General features: G+C 40.2%; 1 protein-coding gene and 1 long non-coding RNA gene across 2 annotated transcripts in view; both read right to left on the bottom strand.

Annotated features, from left to right (window-relative positions):
- The window catches only part of LOC100022929 (core histone macro-H2A.2), a 66,261-nt gene extending 65,116 nt beyond the window's left edge, over positions 1-1,145 (bottom strand). Inside the window, exon 1 of the mRNA XM_056796542.1 lies at positions 295-1,145. The gene's annotated coding sequence lies outside the window, so the exon portion shown is untranslated. The remainder of the gene's footprint in view (positions 1-294) is intronic.
- A 2,514-nt stretch (positions 1,146-3,659) lies between these two features.
- LOC103097018 (uncharacterized) overlaps positions 3,660-15,882 on the bottom strand; it is a 30,810-nt gene continuing 18,587 nt past the window's right edge. The window contains exon 2 of the long non-coding RNA XR_459847.3: positions 3,660-5,724. This is a non-coding gene — a long non-coding RNA (uncharacterized LOC103097018). The remainder of the gene's footprint in view (positions 5,725-15,882) is intronic.

The following is a 15,882-nucleotide window of genomic DNA, read 5'->3' as shown; positions in this document are numbered from 1 at the left end:
GCTCAGCCAGGGCCGCGGCCCCCCCACCCCTTCTGAGCCCCCCTTCTCCCCTCCCCCACCTCGGGCGTCTCCATCCTTGCGCCCCGACTCAGCTCAGCGCCCCCCACCCGGGGGCCGCAGCCTCGTTTTCATTCATGCTGAACGCCCCCCCACCTCCTGCTCCCTTGCACCCCGGTCCCTAGCCCAGGGTGTCTCCCCCCATCTCCCCCCCAGCCCTGGCCACAGGTAGGAGGCGGGGGTGGAAGCTGCCCAATAAGACCCTCGGTCCTCGTAGCACCCTGAAGACGCTCTCACCTGCGCCCTGCAGCTGACGTCCCCTCCTCCTCGGGTTCGGGCTTCCCAGCCCTGGCCCCCGCAGCGGGCGGCTGGGCCCCGCAGCGCTTCTCAGTCCGTTCGCGCGTCCGGCTGCGGGCCAGCGGCCAAGGCCAGCGCCGTCCTGCGCCCAGCTCCTGCGCTTCCCCGCTACCCCGCTCCTTCGTTCCTTTCTTTCTTGTTGGCTAGCAAGGGATGCGCGCGTCTGTGTGCGTGTATGTGTGTGTGTGAGAGAGAGTGAGTGTGAGTGTGTGAGTGCGCGCAGTCTGTGTGAGTGTGTGCGTGTATATGTGTGTGTGCGCGCGTGTGTGTGTGCGTGCCAATGGCGGGCGGCGGCGGCTCTGCTCTCCAGGCCGGGATCCTAACTAACGGGGGGCGGGGAGGCGGAGGAGGCGGAGAAGGAGAAACCCGCTTCCTCCAGCGCCAGCTCCCGCTCCTGCTCCCACTTCTGGTCCTCCGCCTCCTCCTCCTCCTCCTCCTCCTCCTCCTAACCACCTCTAGGAGGAGTCGCAGCAGCTTCGTCACCCCCGCAGCCCCAGCCGTCACACCGCCATGGCATCGCGGTCACCCAGCCAAGCGGGGGCGGTGGGGTGGGGGTGTGTGTATATGGCTGGACCATTGTCCTCCAGGGACACTAAGCGGGGGCTCGCGCTGTCCTTTACCTGCCAGTCGCCCACCTATCTGTCCTTTCATTGTGCCGCTCTCTCGATCTAGGAAGCCCCATCGATTTCTGTCTATTTCTATATTTCAACGATCTGTTTATTTCTCTATCTTCATCCTGTCTATCATTTACCTGCCTCAACATCGGTCCTTCTGCCTCTCTAATCTGTATCTATTTATTTTTGTCTCCCATCTGTCGGTCTCTATCACTCTATCTTTGTGTCTATCAATCTACATCCATTTATTTACCATTCTCTCTGCCTCTGTCTCTGTCTCTATCTCTGTCTCTGTCTCTGTCTCTGACTCTTTGTCTGTCTCTCTCCTTCTTACCTGACTTTCTAGCTATCCCATCTCTATCTTTCTAATCTCTAAGTATTTATTAAGGTCCAATGTTTGCCAGGAACTACTCAGACACGGGAGACAGACAAAATCAAAACCGTCCCTGCCCTCAAGGAGATTAAATTCGATGTATGAAGACATCAAGTGCATAGATCCAGAACTAATGTCTTTTTTTGCCCCCCCCCCCTCCCCCGGATCCTTTTGATCGCTCTGCAGCATTTGACATCGTTGATCCTTCTAGGTCTTATTTACCTCCTACAGATTCTTGGTTCCCTCAGTTTTCATGACACTGCTGTATTCTGGTACTCCTATCCTTCCCTCTGCTCGTTCTTAGTCTCCTTTGCGGTTCTTTACGACACTCCCACCTGTGCCCCCCATGGCCCTGGCCCTGCCCCCTTTCTCCTTTCCCTCTATGAAGATCTTATTAGTTCATGAGTTCAATAATCATCTAGATGTATGTCGACAATTCCCAGATATATACATCCTGCTCTAGACTTTCTCCTGAACTACAGTCATACGTGCTCTTTTTGGGGCATCTCGAGCTGGATATTCCAGAGGTGTCTAAATTCAACACATTCAAAACAGAACTTACACTTTTCCATGCCCCTCCTTCCCCAAACACTACCTTCTTCTAAATCCCCCTATTGCCTTCGAGGACAACCACCACTCTGGCTCATAACCTCCGTTTTGTCCTCTTTTCTCTAGTCCATCCTCCATGCAGTTATCGAGGTGATTTTTGTAAATCCCAGGTCTGACTGTCATAATACACATTCTCTCCCTGAGCATCAAGGATCCTCTATTACCGCCCCTCCCCCCATAAAATAGAAATCCTTTGTTGAGCATTTAAAGGCTCTTCACAACCTAGTCCCTTCCTATTTTTCCAGTCCATACACTCTCAGATCCAGCCACTCTGGTTTGGGGTTCTTTCAACATGATTCTCCATCTCTCTGCCTGTGCCCCAGCTGTCCCCTGCACCAGGAATGTTTTGTCTTCTTCCCTCTTGCCTTTCCCCCTTGCCTCAGGCTTTTTTCTAGATTTAGCTCAAATCCCACCTTCTGCAGGAGGCCTTTCTCAGGTGCCTTCCCTTCTCAGATTGCCTTCTATCTAACACACACACACACACACACACACACCCCTCTGCTGTCTCTTCCATCAGAGTATAAACTCCTTGAGGGCAGACTCCTTTTGTCTTTCTTTGCATAGTGTAGTGCTTGTGACATGGTAAACACAAGGATAATCAGCAGGTGTGTATTATGTACTGGGTGCCCAAGTTATGATACATTCTAGGAATACAATGACAAAAAGGAAAGTTCCTGTCCTCAAGATAGTTATTCTTCTCTATCCGGGGAGATGATATATGCACATATAAATAACTATCTCTGTAGATATAGCTTATCAATCTATCTGTTTATCTTCTGTGCCTTTGTGTCTCCCAGTTAATTTCTCATTCTAAAGACAGAATTGCTATACTTCCCCAAAATATAAGAATGGATATGTGTACTTACCAAGCAATCAACTAGACTAAGGCAGAATAAAGCCAGAGGTCTCAAACTAACCTTTGATCTTTGATGGATCTCCCTGTTGCAGGACCATTTAGAGCAAGAAGGGACGTTGGAGATTACTTAGTCTAACTCCCTAACCTTTATTTAGTCAGAAAAGCTGGGTTGACTTTTATCCTACAATTCCCAGGAGAATCCAAAGAAGCAGCAAGAGGAAATGCTCCCTGATTTGTGAGGCTGCTTTACAGTTGCATCTGGATAGAGACATCCAGTTCATGCATATATCCCGAGCAAGGGAAGATCAAAATGAAAAGAATTGAGATATACTGTATCACTTGAATCTTTGCTGGATTATTGCAAACCAACACAAATTTTAAAACAGGCAGATCACTTCTTTGGGGAATAATGGGAACAAACACATATACATAAACACAAAAATATGTAAAGTACTGCATCCACTAACACAGAGGTTAGAGACTAGTCTTGGGATTTCACTGACATAAGAAATTGCAAAACGAGGAAATTCCCTCCGTGAACACAGGTTGGCACTTTTTCTGCAACTTAAAATGTTCAGGAGTTGCTAAGAAGCTGTAGTTAACAACACAGCCATAACATCATGTGCCAGAGGTGACATGTAAACTCAGGTCTTCTTAGCCTATGAGACCAGCACCCTTTTTACTATATAAATGACATGTATATACACATGCATGTGTATTAATGTATAAATGTGCACAATCATAGTTGCATTTACACATATCTATTGCACACACAGATCTGAATGTATGTATCTATATATGTAAAACTATAATATTCATTTCTAAATGGACTGAACCATCATAAGCAAATGCATTTTCCTCTTCAACATCTGCACTTTTATTTAAAGGGGTCTCAAGTTGGGTACAGGTAAAGCGCCTTCCCTCCCCCATGTACTGGCGCCAGTTTCATTGAACTCCTGCTGAGATTTGTAAAAAGCCTCCATTCACATCTATGTTGGGGGCAGGGAGAGAAGGGAGGTGGCTGTGATAGTTCTGATCTTTTTTTTTTAATAGGAAAAAATGTTAAAGTGGAAGCTAGAAAATGTTCTTGGTACTTTAAAGAATTGTAAAATTTGCACATAAGTAAATCTACTACCTCTTTCTTTTGGGTAGAGCAGGACAGCCTTCATTTACCAGTGCATTTTGCAATAAATGACACATATATACACACCATATATAACCCACATGCACACACAACATACATATTTGCATATTTATGCATGCACACATAGATACATGCACAGAATATACAATAAAGTTTCACACATGATAGATGACATTATATAATACATGAAGGAAACCTTGAACAGTCTTGAAGACAGTGAAGAACTCTGGGTATGTTAGTCTTTAACATACTTAGATTGCTTATCACCTTCACCATTCCAGTTTTTAAATCATGAGTAAAGCACATGAGCACATACACATCCAATCTCATTTTTTTCTTTTTCTTAAAATTTTTTTAAGCCCTTACCTTCTGTCTCAGAATCAATATTGTGTATTGGTTCTAGGGTAGAAGAGCAGTAAGGGCTAGGCAATGGGGGTTAAGTGACTTGCCCAGGGTCACCCAGCTAGGAAGTTTCTGAGGCCAGATTTGAACCCAGGACTTCCCATCTCTAGGCCTGGCTCTCAATTCACTGAGCCACCCAGCTGCCCTTCTCATTTCTTTTTCTTTTTTGGGGGGGGGCAATTATGTCATAGTCTTTGACAAAATCACCCCCCCCCATAATCCATTTAGAAACATTTGGTGGACAAGGAAGGCCCAGATTCCTTATTCTCCTTCTTGCTGCTCCATATCTGCCGGAAGGTGGACAGAGGCCACGAACCCACACAGAGGGCATGCTTTAATGTGGGGATGACCAATGATGTTGACTTTGACTGTGCTGGGGCTAGTTCTGTAGCCTCCTGCATTCTCTCAGCAACACCTCAGGACCTGGTGATAGCACCAAACAGTTCCAAGACTGGAATGTAGAGCCTCAGGGATGTCAACAATTGCACTCCATGATTGAGTCAAAGTGTGTGTGTGTGTGTGTGTGTGTGTGTGTACTCGTGCAAGTGTGTTTAAGTGTGTTGGGGTTTCATGGATTCCACAGCATCCCATCATTGGAAGAGTGTCTGGCCACTGAACCTCTCACTGCCAGTGGAGATAATGTGCCGATCGAGGAGCTTGCTAGACTTTTTCAGAGAAGAGCCAGATGTTGCAAGAGTCATTTCAGGCTCAAAATCAGTGGGATGTAAATAGCTTTTCCTTGATGTCTCCCTCCTGCTCAGCTTCTCTCTCAACTCAGAGAGTGAATTAGTGCCCCTCCCCATCTGCATCTTCAGGAGGTATGACCTCTGTCAGGTCATAGCCAGCTAGATCCAGATTATTAATGATGGCAAGGAAGGAGACATAACCTTCATTGTTGGGTACTGTGTGGCTCATACCATCACAATGTGCTATAACTGGAGACATACAAAGCTTAGATGACCACATATCTGGTTGGGGCATTGAAAGCTCAGGACATGACTTAGGTCGTTTTTTCCCCTGCTGGCTTTGGAATTCAGGGGAACTTGTGTAAATAACCCAGGGGGCTCTTCAGGAGCTCACTGTAGAAAGTATGGTGGTAGATCTCCATGTTGTCCATACTGGTGAAAGTGCCATGTTCATTGGAGTACTTCAGGGTCAGAATACCTCTCCTGTTCTGAGTCTCATCCTCCACATAGCTGTTCTTCTTTATACCCACTCCCACATCATGGTGGCTGGGACTCCCCCAAATGAAGAGTATGTATAGTCTCTTGAAAAGCCAGTTTTACATGCTCCATTGTCATCATCAACAATGAAGGCAGCAATAATGCGGTGAACTTTGAAGTGGCAAGTTTAAAGAAAGGTGGCTCTGTACCTGGAAGCAAGAAGGGAGGAAATGCAAGCTAAATGGAGGATCCAAAAATACTTTTTAAGCCAAGCAAACTAAAATTTATTCCAAGTCACTACTCCCCATGAACACAAATCTGCAATTTTTCCTATACCTCTTAGAGAATTGCCCGGCACACAAAATGGCTATGACCACCCAACTAGTGTTTTTTAGAAGCAAGACTTAAATGTGGGACTTTCTGATTCCAAGTTTAGCCCACCCAGTGGCAGGGCACATCTCTGCCAATGCTAATTAGTTCTCCACGTAGCATTCTACTTTTATAAGAAACAAGAAAAGAATATACAATAACGTCAGGTTTGGTAACACCACTTGAAAAATTGTGTGTTCCATCTTCCCCTTTGGTCTCAGTCTTTAACTTCATCGGGGTGGAGGTACTGACATTTTTGGCTCAAGGGGACCTCAGCAGGCAGAGAAAACTCAATTGTTTATCATTCCTTTCTTTTCTCTCTCAAAATACCTCTCAGGCCCTTATCTTGGAAGATTTATTTTCCACTCAGAAATCCAAACAAGTTAAAGTCTTTTTTCAATGCAAAGGTCTGCATAGAACAACTTTCGTTTGCCCCCTACCCCAGCCTCTCCTAATGGCCCAAGCTTTGGAATCATCTCCCCTTGTTATGTAGATTATGGGACCCCCTACAGTGCTGGTAAGAACCTCTCTGCTAACCCTTAGGGTAGCTCTGTTTAGGGGATACTAATAGGTCTTGGGGCTGGGCAGGTGGGAAGAGTAGTACCCTAACTCATAGACCTAACCAACTAAACTAAATGAAATAAAGAAATTGAACAGTCAATGTAAAATAGACAGATATTTTTAAAAGAATTCTCAAACTTTACAAAGTTCTCATTTTGAATTTAGCCTTTAATCAATCAATAAACATTTATTAAACACCACTGTGTGCCAAGCACTGTTAAACTTTGGGGTCTCAAAAAATGGTTAAAGACAGTTCCTGCCCTCAAGAAGCTTATAATCCAATGGGGAGATAATGTGTTAGGAAATATATGCAATTAAATAGGAGACAATTGGCAGAGGGAAGGCTTCCTGTAGAAGCCTTGATACAACTAAATGACAATATTTTGGTACCTTATATGTTTTTTCTTTTTTTACATCATCTTTTTAATACCAACTTTATATGCCTATGGTGAGATTCAGCCTAAGAAAGATTTTAGTTAAATCTTTCCCTAGTCAAATTGGCTATGTTACAGCCTAATCTTAGAAATATGGAAATAGGTTACAGCCTAATCTTAGAAATATGGAAATAGGATCTTGGTTCATAGACCTGGGTGTGTAGCCTTATAATATGTGAGAGTTCATAGGATCACAGGCTCATAGCTGAGACCTTTGAGATCATCTAGCCCAACTCCCTCATTTGACAGAGGAGAAAACTACTAGTCCAAGGTTTCACAGAAAGAATTAGAGCTGGAAAGGTCCCTAACAATTATTTAATAATTTCCTAAACCAAGTTCCCATCCTTTCCTGGTGTTCCAGAAGATGGAAGTGGGAAATTTTATTGAAAAAAATATCCATGCCTCTGATATTTATTTTAATATTTAAAGATTTGGTCATTTCACTGTCTGGGTGTTCCTGCTATCAGTGCAGACTGACATTTTTCTCTGCCTTAGGAGAATGTCTCTGTGAGCTGCAGTGGCCAGAAGAATTCATCTGCCTACTGACCTCCCTGGCTTCCTTCAATCCCAACTAAAATCTAACTATCCACAGGAAGTCTTTCTCATTCTCTTTCCTAATTTGAATGCCTTTCCTTTAAAATGATTTCTTGGGGGCAGCTGGGTAGCTCAGTGGATTGAGAACCAGGCCTAGAGATGGGAGGTCCTAGGTCCAAATCTGATCTCAGACACTTCCCAGCTGTGTGACCCTGGGCAAGTCACTTGACCCGCATTGCCTAGCCCTTACCACTCTTCTGCCTTGGAACCAATACACAGTATTGACTCTAAGATGGAAGGTAAGGGTTTTAAAAAAAATGATTTCTTATTTATCCTGTATAAAGCTTGTCTATACAGTTGTTTGCTTATTGTATCTGCTATTAGATTGCAAGCTCCTTGAGGGCAGGGACTGCTTTTTGTCTCTTTTTTTGTATCTCTAATGTTTGGCACATAGTGGGCAATTAATAAATGTTGATTGATTTATTTTGACCAAGCTAGTGATGAACCTCTCTGAATTTGGACTGGTCCTTAGATTATGGACATCTGGTTTACCAAATGTGCCACACCAAGACTCTGTGCTGCCTGAACCAGAGGAAAATGTAATTGGGAAATATTTAACAAAATAAATAAAATATATGCAACATAGATAATCTTAATATGCAATTTTCTAAGTCATGCTCCCATAGGTATCCTTGTTAATGATTTAGTGGTACCAGTTTCCATTTGAATTTGACATTACAGTAGTACACTACCATATCTTAGACCTTTTCAGCTTTGCAAAGTAGGACCCAACTTATTACTACTTTGCCTCAGAGCGGCATCAAATAGAACTTTAGTAGTATGGTATTTACTTCTTTAAAGTTTAATATGTGATACTATCCATATAATTTATCTATCTATCTATCTATCTATCTATCTATCTATCTATCTATCTATCTATTTAGTATAAAATATGTTCATCTTTGTTTCATTCCAAAATATTCACCCCCTCCAAGACCCTTTATATGAGATTTTTGACATTTCTCCAAAACTTCCCTCACTCTGGCCAACATTTCTGTGTTTAGTCAATATATTTCAAGGGAAATTAATTTAGAAACAGCTGACCTAGTACAACATTCCCTGGTTACCCTTTTACCACATTTTATAGATAAGCAAACTGAGGCCTAGAGAATTTCAGTGATTTATCTGGGGCCAAATAGCTTAATTACTGGCAGAGCCAAGACTCAGGAATGGATCTCCATATTCTCAGTCTACATACTTATCCAGAGATATTTATAACTAAACACATAATAGATACATGTCAGTCAACCAACCAAAATGGTTCAAGTACAATTTTTGAACAATATCCTAGCCAAAAAGAAAAAAATCATCTGTGGCCTTCAGTCCCAAGTTTCTTTTTATTTACAGCTACAACAAATCTCCTGGGAAGGAAAAATTCTGTATAGGGGAGCTGTCCAATTCACCTCTGTAACTAAATGCTTTGACACAGTAGAATAGCCTTTCAATCTCTTTGGAGAGAGAAACGAGGAAGAATTTCTCATTTAGTAACAGTGTTTAGAAGAACCAATCCCAAGCAGACTCTAAGGCAACCCAACCAATGAAATGGAAGAAGACAGAAAGAAAGCACAGGGAAGATTACCCAGAACCCAGATTTAGTTATATGCAGACTACAATATAGATATATTTTCAGACTTTGTTAGTAGCAAGGATATCTAACAGCAACAACTCAGGGATACATAATATATAATTTAGAAGAACCTAATCATGAGATAGTTAAGTAACATTATTTACTCTGTTTCAAAAAGTCTATTGTTACATGGAGTCTAGCGTGGCTTCTTTTAAAGAATTAATTTTAATTTTTATTCTGATCTTAGGCACCAAATAGAATGGGCATTTACATAGTCATAGTTGAAGAAAAAAGATGGTACAAAAAATTTTCAGGTCTGTTATATAAAACTTGCTGTTCTTTTTATGTATGTAATAAGGTTAAGCTATAGCTTTCAAAGCTATCCTGCTGGTTTGCCCTTTCTTCTATTCTTTACACTGCAGTAAGAAAAAAGAGGGCAGCCAGATGGTAAAATGGATAGTGTGCTGGGGCTCATCTTTGAGAGTTCAAATCCATCTTCAGACACTAGCTGTGTGACTGGGAGCAAGTCACTTAACTTTGTTTGCCTTAGGTCCTCATCTGTAAAATGAACTGGAGAAGGAGATGGCAAACCACTCCAGTATTCTGCCAAGAAAATCCCAACTGAGGTCTTAAAGAGTGGAAGGCAACTGAACAATAACAAACAAACCAAAAAGATGCTCCAATGATCCCCTTTTCTTTTTCTTAACCTATCTACATGCTCCCTTTATGTTACCCTCACCTTAGAGGAAGAACAATAAAAAACACAGCCCACATAACAAAAATCTATAGTCATGAAGAAAAATATTTCCACATATGGTGTGTTTGAAAACGTGTCTCATTATGCATCTTGAGTCTGTCACCTGTCTTTGAAAGAAAATTGTTTCCACATTTTATTTTGACACTGTAGATTCTTCCCAACAAAAACCTAAACAAACCCCCTTACAAAGTAATTTCCCTGAAAAAAGGCAATCAATTGCTGATAGAAAGGAAGCTTATACCTTTTATTTTGGACAGCATGGCAATAATATTGATCATTTTAGTGGAATTAATTAATTAGTGGACGACTCAAGCATTTCTTAAGCAGTTACTATGTACTAGAGAGCAGAAAAGAAAAGGTTTTTTTGCTCTCAAGTAGTTCACTTTTTAATGGGGGAGTCAATGTGTAGGGAAGGTTTAAGGTGCAAGTCAGATGGGAAGGTCCTATAGAATACAGCAGCAGAGCAAATGGGAATGCCTCATCTTTAACATCATTTCCACTGATAAATTCATATCTGTTTCTGATGCCAAACTATTTGATGGGTCCAAGGACTTTGATGGGAAGAACTTTCCTTTTTTGGATCTTTAATAGCTGTGGCCCAATTTCCTAAAGGAGTAGTTGCCAGGCTGGACCTCCTCAGGGACTGCCTCCCAGTATGATGACTACATACACTGAACTGGAAGTCATACTGGACTGGACTGAACTGGAGACATACAAATTAAAAGACTTGCTCAGGGCCACACAGCTAATGGGTGTCTGAGGTCAGGTTTCAGTTCCAGAAAATTAGTCTTCCTGACTCCACACCTAGCACTCTATCCACTGAATCACCCAGCTGCCCTACATTTCTATAGTACTTTTCAAATGATCTCATTTCACTTTTCACTACTACCTTGTGAGATACGATCTATTCCCATTTTACATATGAAGCAATTGAGTCTCAGAAAGGCTAGATTAGACAGCTAGCAATGGTGGAACCAGGATGAGAATCCAGGAATTGGTGAAAAACTAGGAGCCAAAGAAATCTGTGTTAGAACTACATCTATAATTTGACAAAGGTACTTAGCTGTGGAAATCACCTTAGAGATCATCTTATCCAAACTACTAATTTTAGAGATTGGGAAATGGGCTTAGATTGGAGAAGGGATTTGTGAGTGATAGAGCCATGGCTGTAACCAACCCAGGACTCCGGATACTCTGGCTTCAGTGTTTACTAATGTTCCACTAACCAAAACATCTCATTAGAAAACCAATTCTTCATAAGTTTTGCTTGCAAAGCCTTTTGCCTTTTTGTTAAACTCAAATCATGCTAGTGGGAACAGCAAATAGGTGTAATTCTCAGTGATTTTCCCTAAACTGTTGAACCTATTGCTGTTCTTTCATGGTTTCTTGTAAGCTTAATGAGTCAATAGTGTGATATGGCCATTGAAAATGCTAATGGAATTTTAGTTTGCAATTAGAGAGGCAAAGTGGCTAAGAATGAGGGACATGATGATGCTGTCATATGCTCTGGTTAACCACATCTAGTGTATTTTGTTCAACCCTCCAGATTTAAGAAAGGTGTTGATAACCCAACAAGAATCCAAGGAAGAGTGAAGACCATAGAGAAGAAATTCAAGATCTGGCTTTTTGAGTATCACATAAAGGAACCAGGGATGTGTAGCATGGCCCAAGGAAACTTTAGAGAGGGATGTCACAGTGTTTGGAAGCCTGGCATGTGCAAAAAAGATCATGTCCACCTGCTCAAACTCAGATTACAGACCTTAGAGTGATAGATGGGAACACTGGAAGGCAGATTTGAATTCAAATTCTCATTTGAAGGAGAAACTTCTTTATTTTGAAAAAAATATTTTACTTTCTCTCAATTACATGTAAAAACAAAATGTTAACATTCTTAAAAAATTTTCGAGTTCCAAATTCTCTTTTTTCTTCTGACCTTCCCTCACTCCTTCCCTGATTTCTCTCCTCCCTGAGATGGTAAGAGACCTGATATAGATTTTGCATATGTAATTATGTAAAACATTTGTCCATATTAGCCTTTTAATTGAAGAGATCTCAAATAAAAAAAAGAAGAAAAATCAAAATATAGTATATGTCAGTAGTATTTAGACCCCATCAGTTCTTTCTCAGAGGGCAGATGGAATTTTCCACCACAAGTCTCTGGAATTGTCTTGGATCACTGCATTGCTGAGAATAACTGGGTCATTCACAGTTGTTCATCAAGGAATATTTTTGACATTGTGTACAATGTTGTGGTTCTGCTCACTTCACTTTGCATCAGTTCATATTAGTCTGAAAGGAGAAATTTCTTAATTATTGGAGCTATTTAGGGTGAAACAGGCTGCCTTGGGAGTTTGTGGGTTTCTGTTCAGTGGATGTCCTGAAATGAAGGTTGAATGCTCCATTGTTACAGTTGTTGAAAGCAGGCCCAAGTATACATAAGAAAGAAATCAATTAAAACAATGGTATGAAATGTCACAGATGTGTAGAACCCATTTAAAAGAAAACCATCATCTCTCTGAAGTTTGTATGCAATATAAATTTCAATAAACCAATCACTATCATGTATATTAATGATTAAAAAATAAAAATTTTAATTGAATTCTTAGATTTCCTGATTATAATGGACACCTGTAATAGTTATAGGAAATGGAATATAGGACCATATAATGTAAGGCTGAAAGGAGTCATCTGACTCCATCTTCTCATTTGTTGGAGAAAAGTTTTGTTCTATAATAACTAACAATAATATCATCATTTATATAGTGCTTTAAGGTTTGCAGAGCAATATACCTATGTTATGTTCCTTGACCCTTTCCACAACCCTGGGAGGTAGGTTCTATTAAAATCTCCACTTTACAGATGAGGAAACTGAGTCTGAGAGAAGAGAGAAATGCCTCAGGAGGGATCCTAAGGGTTTTAATCTTAATAATTTTCAACAAAACATTTAAATAAACAAAAAGAACCCAACAATAAATCTTTTTTTTAAAAACCCTTACCTTCTGTGTATTGACTCCAAGACAGAAGAGTGGTAAGGGCTAGGCAATGGGGGTCAAGTGACTTGCCCAGGGTCACACAGCTAGGAAGTGTCTGAGGTCAGATTTGAACCTAGGACTTCCCGTCTCTAGGCCTGCCAACACGAAATCTTAAACCCTGAATGAATTGCAATTTTTTTTAATGAACTTTAGTAAAAAAAAGAACAAAAAGATCTTTTTGGCCTTATTTGGACTTATTTTTTTAGGGGAGTGGGGGAAAGAGTATTATTTTATTGTTATTCCTATTCACATAGTTCTAACTAGTATAGGTATTGTTTGGATTCAGCCTTCTTACTTCTTTATCACCCCAAGGAAATTTTTTCATAGTATTTTCATTTTTCACATTTGTCATTTGTCATAATAATAATAATATATCATTCCATTAACAAACTATAATTTATGCAGCCATTAATCAATGAATGGACATATTCCAACCTCTTTATTTTATGGATAAGATCCTTAGGCCAAGAGAGGAGGAGTGACTTGTCTAAGGTCTCCCAAGCAGTAAGGGATTAAAAAAGAAATAAAATCTGGGATTTCTTCCCAGGTATTCTGACTCTTTCTTAAAGCATATTCACTACTCAGTATTGGGAAAAAAATGTTTTCTTCTTTTTCTTTAGGCATCTAGATGGTGCAGTGGATAGAGGACTGGCTCTTGAGTCAGGAAGGACTGAATTCAAAGCTGAGTTTAGACATTAGCTGTGAGCTCCTGGGTAAGGCATTTAACCATGATCTTCTTTAATTTACTCAACTGCAAAATGAGAATAATAATAGCACCTAACTCACAGATTGCTGCGAGGATCAAATGAGATAATATTTGTAAAGCTCTTAGCACAGTGTCTGACAATAGTAGGAACTGAATAAATGCTCATTCTCTTCCCTTTTGGCAAAAAGGATTATCCCACTGGTTATAGAATAAAGAGCCAGACTTTGTTTTATTTTATATGTGTGTATACACACACAATTATTTTCAGAGTACATGTATGTTTATACTTACATATAGATTACCTGATATATTTATACATGCATCAAACAATACACATACATGTATCCATATATGATAGAATGTATTATATGCACTTATATATACCCACATAATAGAATGTCCATGTATATAATTTATATATGCATATATACTTATGTTATTGTATATACCTTAATTTATATATGTATATAATGTTGATTATATATAATATACTATATATTTTGTTATAGAATATACACACATACACATGAGGTTTATTTAATATAATCATGTATATGTATATATATACATGTATATATATATACACATAAATATATAGAGGATATAATTTTCAGGGTACAAATACAAATTGCTTATGATCTAATGAAATGCTAAAAAGTGAAGGACATTCCTAGCAAAAATCTTATTGCTGTCCCTACTGTATTTTCTATTATAGTCAATATATATCTACACACACACACATACATGTACACATGACATATCTATCAATATCTATCTACACAAACACTCTCTAGGAACCAATTCTAAATCCTCTGGTATTATAATATTTAGAGATTTTCGTTTTAAGATAAATATGTCATCAAATCAAATTATGCACAGTTGTGGTTGGGAGAACTCAACCACATACTGTTATTAAGTTTTTAGGGAAATAGAGCACAAAGCTATGGGAACACGAGCCAGTTGGTACTTTATTCAGCTTTATTTGGTGATGGGGATCCCTAGACAATCATCTAGTTACTCCTCAGGCAGGAATCTCCACATCAACACTAATGTGCTGTGTCAGCAGGCATCTAGGGAATTTGTGTTCAGGCATCTGTGTGAGCCCAGCCAAAGTCTCTTTTGCTGTTGGCCTCACACCCAAACAAAAATTGCATCTTGCAATTTAGACCAATTCAGTATAGAGAGGTGGCATTCATTTCCCCAAATCCACACATGTAGACTACCCCAGGAACAATATCATTTATTAACCCGACTGGAGTGTTTTTGACAAAAGCCATCTGTCAGTTGACTTCCTGATCTAAAACAAATCTGTTTCTTACTCCAAAGAAATAGCATGTGTTGAAAAAAGGATTTATGGACTATTGACTGCCCAATTCTTAAGCCGTTGGAGTAATCGTGCCTATTTATGCTATAGTTACAGTGGGAGAGTGTTGTGAATAGAGCCTATTACTTCTTAAGTATAATAATTAATTTTTCATAACCACCAAGTCAAGGATTAAAGCCAGTTTTCTTTTCCTGAGCTTGCTACAATATAGCAGCATACTTTTGAAGGGTGGAGATGAAGAGAGTTAAGTCCAAATAAACGCATGAAAGGCGGAACCTTGGATATGAACTTGATTCTTTGGCTTCTCTGGAGAGAAAAGTGCATATTGTGGGTCTGAGTGGTGCTGGCCAGCTGATCTGGAGACTGTTAGATTCCCTCTGGCATTTGGGGGGTGGAGTAAATAGATTTTAGCTCTAATGCTAAAACAAAGGATGACTCTGACCTGCTGCAAGAAATGAAAATAGGTAACACCTGTAATGCTTTAAGGTTTATAAAGCATTGTATTATTATCTCACTTTACTCTTACAACAATCCTGTGACCTATCTTTCTTCCTCTTCTATCTTTTCTCAGTTGTTTACATTGCCACCCCTACTCTACTCTCCTTTTCAGATCTGACTGTTATATGAAAACAGTTCTGAGAGGTGAAGGACACAATAAAGTAGAAACAATAGATATTTACTAAATAGGGGCCAAGGTGGAGCCGGTGGAGTGATTTCCTGGGGAGAGCCTTGAACTTGGAGTCAGAAGACCTGGCCTGAATCCAAGTAACCTCACCTTCTCACTGCTCAGAATAACTTAAAAAAAGATTTATTAAAAATTAACATCAAACACCAATACAACCAACTAAACTTGCTTGGTGAGATGCATTGTGGGAAGGTGGCAGAATAAGGCAAGAAGCTTTCTCACAAGTACAAAATCAAAGCTAAAAAAAGCTATACAAAAATCAAAGCTGAAAGTGGCAAAAACAGGAGTCTGCAGTGAAACTGAACATCCCAGGGGCTAGGGAAGAAGGTTTCTGACTT

This window comes from Monodelphis domestica, chromosome 1 (assembly GCF_027887165.1).
Source record: "Monodelphis domestica isolate mMonDom1 chromosome 1, mMonDom1.pri, whole genome shotgun sequence".
In the NCBI taxonomy this organism is placed as follows: Eukaryota; Metazoa; Chordata; class Mammalia; order Didelphimorphia; family Didelphidae; genus Monodelphis; species Monodelphis domestica.
This window is presented reverse-complemented; position numbering and strand designations above follow the sequence as displayed.